Source organism: Antennarius striatus, chromosome 15 (assembly GCF_040054535.1).
Source record: "Antennarius striatus isolate MH-2024 chromosome 15, ASM4005453v1, whole genome shotgun sequence".
Taxonomy (NCBI): domain Eukaryota; kingdom Metazoa; phylum Chordata; class Actinopteri; order Lophiiformes; family Antennariidae; genus Antennarius; species Antennarius striatus.
The window spans coordinates 17,912,189-17,922,146 of NC_090790.1; positions in this window are offsets into that span (position 1 = coordinate 17,912,189).

Here is a 9,958-nt window from a genome sequence, read left to right on the forward strand (position 1 = left end):
ATAGAAACACCAATACCACTTTATGTCAACCCCCCCCCAACACACACCCACATCCCACCGAAATCAAACTAAGTGGACTCTCGGGATAATAAAATGCATCTTCATTGTGCGTCTGGCTGCTTCCAGAGCGGAGACTGGCTGGAACCTAATCAGTTTTCCAAACACTGATCAATACTAATCATATGGACGCGCTTATCAATAGGGTGTGTAGTTAAAAGGACACGCGTGGGGACATGTGGAGAAGAACAAACGGTACATATAAGTAACCGTGTTGCGCACACAAATCATGCGTGGGTTCCCTCTCAAAAAACACGCAACACAGGTGAAGCTGCGGCCCTATGCGTGACTGGTTTACCCTGAGACTTTTAGATGAGCAGAGGAGGGAAAAGTCGTAGATAAAGGAGTAAAACACTCGAAAACGTTTTGTTTTCCTGTCATCCGGGCTGCAGACACCAGCCCGCTTTAGCCTCCTGCATTCACTTCTGCTGCTGGAACGCGTTCAAGTACATTCTGTGACTTTGTGGGAAGCCAAAAAAACTCCAGCCCAGCTCTCATATCTCATGTTGCAACTATATGGCTCCTGGCCGAGCTCTGGTCGGCGGCCACCGGCCCCTCACGCACACGGGCGGGAGCGCGCCTGCGCGGAGGGGATGAAGAACGCTTGGGTGGACCAAAAAAAAAAAAAAAAAAAGACTGGCTCTGAGTTAGAACACACATTTCTTACAGTTTTTTTGTGTCTCTTTTTCTGAGAATTCTTGGCTGCTGTGAGATTTGAGCCCGTGGATGTGAAGTGGGAACATTCCTGATGATTACGCAACGGTCCAAACCTGCAGGTCAACCGGATGATGGTTTGACACCGACTATTGAAACATATCTGACCTGTTGATAAAGGCCTTTCAAGACAAGGTGTGCGCGTTATGCAATGTGGACGCAAGTGCAAAGTGTGCGTGCATGCGCGTGCACGTGTGGTGGTGGCTGGCCAATTGGGAGCGGGCGATTGCAAAAGCACACGATGTTAGAGATCGTGAACGCGCCGTGAAATACCGATAAAACCATTGATATTTTCAGAGCTGCTGTTCCTGCTGATGTTGCACAACCGGATTGCGCGTTTTTTTTCTGGGAGCCGCTCCTTGTGCGCATGCGCGGAGCGCACGTTGATTAAAAAAAACCCAACCCTCCAGGCCGAAATGAGAGGATGACGCATGACTGCATGATATTGTGGCTTTTGTGTGAGGCTGCTAAATGGTGGGTGTGTGCTAACAAACTATACTGTGAGCCCCGTGCTGTGTCAGCACATTTTCAACGTGATTGCACGCTGCAGGTTTGTGAAAGTACCGCTTCTTTATTTAGTTCGATGATGTCACGGCAGGTTAGCATCGGGATGAACTTTAGCAGGGGAGTGGATCATGTATGGGGGGGGAGGGGGTTCATTAGGGGGGGGGGTTCATTAGTGGCGGATGCATTTGGGATGTGGATATCGGGATCACTTTTTTTATTTTTTTTATTTCCTGGGCTCATGTGCGACATCTAGTGGCGGGTTTCGCTCAATCGGGTTTTTGTGTTTGTCTTTTTGCAGCGTTACACAAAAACTACTGAATGGATCGTCACGGAACTCAGTAAACGCGTCGGGCGTGTATCTAGGGAGAAGCGGGTTCATTCTGGAACGGGTGCGGATAAAGGGACAGGTTCTAGATCCGTTCTTTCAGCTCCAGACAGGATGAGAACTCTGAAGGAGACGTCGTGATTCGGCACACCTAGGTTTTACTGGTGCGTCGTTCGTGTTCATGCTTCACCTCACACTTTCTCATCGACGTTTGCTGATGTAAAGGTATTGATTTGTGCGTTTGTGAAGCGTGAACTGTGGTGAACCTTTAAATAATGACTCATGCTTCTTTAAAAGGCGATGCTTGTTAATTTTCTAGGTAAAACCTCATGAGTTCCGAGTAAAGCAGAAACACAAGACTTTGCAAACGGACGGCTGTCAGATGAATGTTGTTCTTGCACTCTCTGTCAATCATCTGTCGCCGCTTCACGCCGTCCTGTCATTCCTCGTAAGACCTGAACTTTGCATCTTGCGCAACGATGTCAGAACTGAGCAATCCTTCCTGTTTGTTGTGTTTTATGGATTTATTAGCATGCGAACTGGAATTAAACCGTGCTGAGATGCTCGTGGCAGTGAAATATTTCCCAGCCGGAATCTGGAAAACGCAAAGTAGATTCAGATGAAATAAAAACGAGAAACTAAATTCTATTGGTGTGGTATTCAGAGATACCGGTGGAGGAGGAGATGGGGCGGGTTAAAGGTCGCGAGGTGGAGACTGAGTGACAGCCGATGCAGATGGATCTGATGAAGAAAGAGGATGAAGAGTGGGGGTGGGGGGGGTCCCTCTGTCAGACAGGGCTGGTTGTAGGATCAGGATGGTGACATGACCCCAGTGTGGTCCCACACCGAGCGCATTAATGAGCGTCTGAGAGGGATTTAAAGTCCAGGGCTTAGCGCAGATCAAGGCACTGATGCCCTGCCTCGGGAAAAAAAAGGGACTGGACATTATGGTTCCTGCTGGGAGGGGGGCAACGTCACCTGCAGCACCAACAGACAAATAGAAGAGTTCCAGTATCTCCTGCCTTCCCCTAAAACCCAGAGAGACTATCTCCAACTTAGACAAAACTACATGTTCCATCACGACGGCGTGATCTTGAACTCATCTGATGACCGATAGCGTTCTTACCGACCCCCTCCCTCCGAATTAAACACTTTACAGTAAGACGTCGCGCCTCCTCTGTCTCGTCCTTCACCTGGTTTGACCTGACGAAGAAAGCAAAAACCTTCACACCTTCCGTACCCCCCTCCCTCCCCCCCTCCCCATTCACCCACCCACCTCATTCAAGGCGTTCGTTTTATTGGTACAAAAGCATGTGGATTGTGTTCAACAAAGGCAAATGTTGTTGAACGTCATCTGGTAGCACTTGGAGTTGGAGGCAAGGAGAAGTTTTATTAGAGGGAACAAGTCGAAAATCAGCCTAGTTGTGTTTTAAGGCCTCAATTATAACACTTCAACACGGACTGCGTCTGAGATGGCAAGTAAATCACCTGTGTCATAAAATACGACGCAGTAAATATCTACCTGTTTGTGTGAGCTGCACAGGTGAGGACCAGCTCCACTGTTCAGGAATACCGTCGTGTCCTAGAAACAGTCTTGTAGTGAATAAATAAACACAATCCTGACAACACGCTTTTAGCTTTCTTTAAGACCTGCTGTGCAAAGTGAAAAAAGCCCAAATGGGCGTTATGTAAACGCATTCCCTGCACGCACAGCCCAACGGCCACAGCTGGATGAATTTGCGTAAGAGGTCCTGGCTCAGATTCTCTCTCTTTTTTTTTTTCTTCTTTTTTTTTTTGCCGTTAGGGTTTCTGCTGCCAATCAGCTTTGGTTCAGTCGTAGGCACCGACCGCACGGTGCCGCGATGGGTGGATTTCCGTAAGTGCAGGATTGAGGTTGTCCCAGATAACCGGAGAATCAAGAGACATTTTGTCCTGAGTGATTTCCAGAAGCATTCATAAAACATTTCCAGGGTCGCCTAAAGGTCATCGGATTGTGATCTGACCCACATTAATGTTGGTTTATTTCAGTTTTAGTCGAATGTATTAAAATGTGGTGGCAGAAACAGGAAGTGCTGCACAGCTCGGTTCTGTCAGGTTAATGCCGGATGTGATATTTTTGGCTAAAACAGACCGATTTGATTTAAGTCATCTGCATGTATTTCCTGCTTGAGTAGCACTGCTGTGCTGATTCAGTTGTAGGATCGAAGAGGTCACCAGATTTACATCTACTGCAGCTACTTCCTGTTCAAACAGCCTCGCTTTCATCATTAAAACAGAGTGTGTTGTAATCTTGGCTCGGTTGTTGCACGATGGAGCACGAATGCATGTAAATTTAAAAGGAAAATGCATAACCTAAACTCTCCATTCGAAGCTAAATATGAAGCTAAAACCAGCAGGTAATTAACATGATTTAGCCTAATTTTGTTACATTTACATGTTTTATCAGAATTACAAAGAGACATATTTTAATCTAAAGTGATTTAAACTTAATATTTGACTTTCTTTTTGTGTAAGTTTGTGTATGGATTCAACAAATAAGATATATTCTATATTTATAGTCATTTTTAAACCATTTACACTTTACTCAAACCAGATAAGATAAGCTAACCATCAGCTAACTGCAGCTATACAGCTGGTATAAAGACATGAGTGCAACAAAAAGTCTTTGCATACACATGTACAATGCAAAACATTCAAAGCTAAGTTAATGCATAATGAGATAATATAACTGGTTATTAGCATTACCAACATTAGCATTACCATCCATTCACTTTTATTCCTGTTTTGGGTTGCAGTAACCTCCATACGTCCCACTGATTCAGTGCAGCTAAAAGAGTACATCTAATAAAATTCTCTGTTATCTGTCGTCTGCTGTCAAGAAAACATCTTTTAGTTTTTTTTAAGCGAACGCTGATTTGCACACCAGTGAAGGAGCTCGCTGTGATGAAGGAATCAGAGCCGTGTTGCCATCAGCGCTAACCTTGGCAGGAATATGAGGGAAGTTCATGCACTGACAAGTACAGCCAGGCACTGATTAGCGGGTAATGCACTTACTTCAGTAAGTGGGGTAAAGTGCTCCACTGTATAATTGGGATATCTGGATTTGCCTGACTCGGCCTGCCAGCCCCAACAGTTACAGGAACGTGTGGCTTTCAGCTGCTCATTTAATCAACATAATAATGAGCTACTGTTGATTTGAACCCCATGGGCAAGAAAACAACGAATGAAACACACCATTTATGATCAGTTTGTTGTCGGGTAAAGGGATGTTGGCGTGTGCATACCGTCGTATTCACAAAAAACAACTAACAGAAAGGTTGTATGCAGCGATTGTGAGTTTTTCCATCTGCAAATCATAAATGCATTCAAGCTCATGCATGTTCCTCTGGTGGGCTAAATGCTAAGGTTTAGCTTTGACGCTACAGTCTAAACAGAATTTGTTTAGTTGCGAAGATTTCTGAGGACCAAGATTCCACTTTTTATGTCGGTTTTCTGTGTTTTTGAATATTTAACATACTTCCCCATCTGCTTCAGTTATTTCGAGGAATGCTGCGGTTTGTGTTTTTATTTTTTGTTGTTGTTGTGAAGTTCCAGAAATATTCCGAAGACTCCACCCAACTACTCATCGCATAAGCACATTTAATTTTGGAGGGAAATGCTCCTTTGATTTAGTCATTTATGCAGCTGTAAGATAACCGAAGCAGAAGGAAAAAGCATAAAATGGAAATCCATCCCTTAAATGTGTAAAATATGGTTCTCTGTTCGACTGAGCCTCCTGACCGACACTGAGCAAGACTTTAAACTGAGCTAATTCTCCTAAATGAGGGTAGACAAATCCGCTATTGGCAGATTTCTCACACTGTGGAGACCGGTGGCGACAGACAAGCTGCAGATGTTCACAGATTATAGGCTCGTGCAATAATCAGCTTGGCAGAGACATGTTCACTCTCTCATTACAAGTGTCCCATTAAGACAGACAGAGATGCAAATGAATGTTCTAAGACGTAAAAGTGCGAGTTCAACATTTAAATTAATCTAAAGGAAAATGCACGGAAGCTAACGTAGGTGATGGTCTTATTGCTTATTGAATCTCCAAAGGCAGGATGGTCAATAGTGAGAGCCGGACGAATGGTAAAGTCACACACAACCCTGTGATTCATTTACTCATTCGATGGGAGCAAACCTGATTCTATTAGTTGGGATGCTGAGGCCCCGCTCGGCTACCACGTATTGGAAAAGCGATTCCAGGAAGCGTCTGGTGCCTGGTGGGAGGTCAATCACTCAATAATTCAACCAATCGCAATGTGCAAAAGTGACGTGCTGTACCCTAATGGTGCAGGCCGAAGCCTTAGCAACACGGGACAACCCGGCCCATCACTCCATCCCTCTGAAAATGACGCATTTAACCACCTAAACCGACCCTCAGCGACGCTGCATTTAGATTACACCTAAGTGAAAGTGTCTGTTTTTTGCACCCGTACTTTTTTTTTTTTTTTAAAAAGGAGCATATTTTTAAAAGTGTCCAAGGTCCAAACATCATGAAATTATCATGTGACACAAGAACACAATTTGGAGCTTCCACTATAGAGCTGTAAGCGTATCGAACGAAGCAGGAGCCTGCAGTCCTGAGCTGTTATTGGTCAGCAGGAAAATGCAGATAATTGCTGATTCTCTGCGGGGCAGAAAGGTCGACGTGAGGTCAGCATCCCTTCCCTGTAAACAGATTTCAGTCCTTTATATCTTTATCTCACGCTGACATGTTTTTATATGCATTTTGCCAGATGAAGGTTTAATCTAAAAGCCTTAAAAGAGCAGAAAGGAAGCATCTAAAATGACCCATTTCAGACTGTGATCGCAGGAAGCACTTTCCTTTAATGGATGACTCATGCTGCTTCATGTCGACAGGAACGCGCCCCCGATGTTCCCGGAGGAACTGTCCTCAAACGTCTCCCGCTCCCGTTGTGCACTTTAAAGTTCAGTCAAGGACAGGTTGGATGCAAACACTAAATCACCTCGTCTGTTCAAAAAAGAACAAAATACATCTGGATCGATCCGCCAGTAATTCAGAACTATAGTAATCAGATTTGACATGGAAGTGTGACCTATTGTTGCAGTAATTTCTTTGCTTTTAACATTTACTTTGCTTGAAAGGCATTCTTAATTGATTGTATTGACCTAAATTCCAATTACCGAGCAGCAAACTGCAGAAGCAAAAATTAGCGTGGCGTTCCGGTGCGCAACAACAGGGGCTGTGTCTCCTTCTTAAACTCTTGATTTTTCTGTTCGCCTCCTTCCAGAGTCACGATCATTCCTTCACGTAAGCCCAGTATCACGAAGAAATTCTCCTAGAGACAGAAAAATAACCAGGAACAATCCTGACATTGAGACAAGAAGTTGGCGACGACGGCCTGTGGGAGGGTCAGGGTAAGGATGAGGTCCCGGGACCCAAATATCACATGACGACATCACCAGAAGATCCACAACAATGAGCTGAAAGACGCTGGTGTTGTGTTGTCTGTGTGTCTGTTTATCACATGGTTTACGTTACTTTATGCGAAATAGAAGCGGCGTTTATTTTAAATGAGCTCCCGCGGAGGCGGGCGGGGGGGGGTGAAAAAAGCTGGCTGCCATTCAGAGGGAGGAGAGGGAATGAATGACTTCCAGGTGACGATCCGTCCCTGGAAATCTTTCCCAGTGTTGTCCTTGCTGTTCACACGAGAGGCCAGATTTCCTGCTCACATTGGAAAACTGTGCAGAGCAAATGGATATTGTATATTTTACTGAACGCTCGGATCAAACAGAAGGAACCGTTCCAATGGAGAGAGATGTAGATGTTGAGCTGAGAGTTTTTAATAAGTTGGAGCTGGGGGGGTTGGTGGTGGTGGGGCTGAACAGACAGGATGTCTGACTCTAAACAGGCAGGGGAACCCGGACTCGCCACGCTAAATCAGATATGGTGTTTTCCCGAGAGGCGACCGAATCAAAGTGATCACGGTTTGCATCGGTCGTTCCACTCATAAACAAGTCTGAAGGCCCGAGTTAGAAATCCCAACCTTTAGCCAGAGTTTTCTGCTTTAAACGTGTTATTAGTTTCATCAAAAACTCCAAACGGGAAGGAAGTCGTGGATTCAAATTGAATCTTTAAGATTAACACAGCCTGGATAAATAAAACTACGCATAGAAGTTCGGGCGACTCTAAATGCTCCACAGGCCTGCAATTAGATACCAGAATGTATAATAATCATTTTTAGATGCATCTTTCCAATTTAATTTATTCTAACACAACAGCTCTGCAACATATTTTATTTTTATTATTCTTTAACATCCACTTTTGTTCTTAAGAGACGTGTAAATTCTATTTATCGCTAAAGACGTAGCGCCGAACATTAAAAACGGCTCACGAAAATTCCGATTCTGAAACGTTAAAATCTCATCTATAAATGTAGATTTTACATGCGCGTGTAATAAAGCGGTCAGCTGGACAACTGTTCTCATTATTAGGTGAGCATTAATAATACAAAGGATTCTCACATGTCTCGCCCTGCAGTCGTCTCGGAGGCCTCCGCTCTTCTGGGGAGGTGTGAGATTGGTGTCACAATCTGGCCGGCGGAACAAGCGCCAATATTTTTATATCACTTCCTCGAGTAATAAAATGCGTCAGAGCGATGTTCATAAATGTCAGTCATGTCCCGGCAGACGCTGAACTGCTGAATTAATATTATATGTCACACGTTGCTCCATCCTATGGTATGGGTGTCTTCTGTTTGCCTCCAGTGATGCAGACCCACTACGACCGAGTGAGCAGCACCGGGTTGGATCTGTTTATTTTACTTCAGAGATGCTTTTATGAATCAAAATTCAGGAATGAACCCATCCCAGTCCAGACGCTGAACAGACATGAGTCGGGTCGGACCGGAGGTAGACACTCAAATCCACAACCCAAAGTCATAAATTTTACGCTAATGGTGGAGGATGGAGGGGGGGGGAGAAATGACAGATATTGTAATTATTTGTCATTAGTAATTTGGGGTGTCATCACCTGGTTACCCGCCAGCTTCTTTATGAGACTCCAGGACGTCACCGCTTCCAGCAAAGCAACAGTTTGGCATCTTAATCGACAATAAAATTACAGCTCCTCGTTTCACACATTGGTTTCATTAAAAACAAAATAAATACAGATGGTGACTTATTAATGAGCTTTAGAGGTGTGGGATTTTAGGTAGAATTTGTTTTCAGGCTAGCTTTCCAGTGTTAATGCTAACAGACTTACTTATCTCTCAGTAAAAGCGGACAAATCTCTTTCCAATATGTCGAAACGTCTCTCTTAAAGCTCACGGGAAGCAGCGCTAAGGGATGCATTTCTATTTACGGTGTGAAAAAGTAACCTCGATTCATATTAATAAGTCCTTGAAATGTCAGTAGGTGGAAGTAAAAAAAAAAAAAAAAGGCAATATTTCAAGCATTTGTTCTTCTTCTGACAGAAATTGCTGTCGAAACAAACCCACCAGTCAATCTTGACAACGACTATTCATTGCAGCTCGTGTGATGGACGCTCTGTGGGGCCTCTCTGTTCTCAGCTTCATTTTATGATGCCAGATGGTCGGCTTTTATTCACAATGCAGCGCCCTCTCCATCATGCCCCGGATAGTGATACCTACGCTAGTGGTGGGAACCGGGTTGTGTAGCTCGGAGGAGAGCTGCCTTTCATGGCTCGGATTGTTGTTTTAACCGGTCTCTAGAGCTTAGATCCTTTTTTTTTTTTTCATGGCCGCATTCAAAGCCTCGCTTTTCTTTTCAGTTCTTCTTCCTCCTGCCGGCTCCTCAAGGTGTTTGGATCCTCTTGCCATCTGCTGTCAGATCTGGAACAAATGTACATTAGCAGGGCGGGACGCATACTTCACTTGAAGTGTACATGCTCACGCCCAATGCTAGTAAAAAACTCAGTGAAAGTTTGAGTGCTTGCTTTTGAAAATTAGTAAGGATTGAAGTTTACATCCCATCACAAATTTCATCCATCTTTTCAGTTTTCGTGCAAATTGAAGCCAAAAGCTTTAACATTCCCCTGATAAGCTCCAACCTGTCTACATGCTTCATACTGGACTAAATCAGTAACATCTCTTTGTGTGTTTAGTGAGGTCATCTCAAGTTCTCCCTGATACCATCTAACGGTGCAAACACACAACTTCGATCTAATGCAGCTTCCTCAGGCGGCGTGCATGCTAACGCTTTTAGCTCAAAGGCTACAGCGACGGTTTCAGCTCAAATAAGGCGCATGCTAAACAGCGCTCAAAAAACACAAACAAACAACAAAGCAGCTCATTGTCCCAGAGAAGCTCGCGTCGTCACGTAGATTTG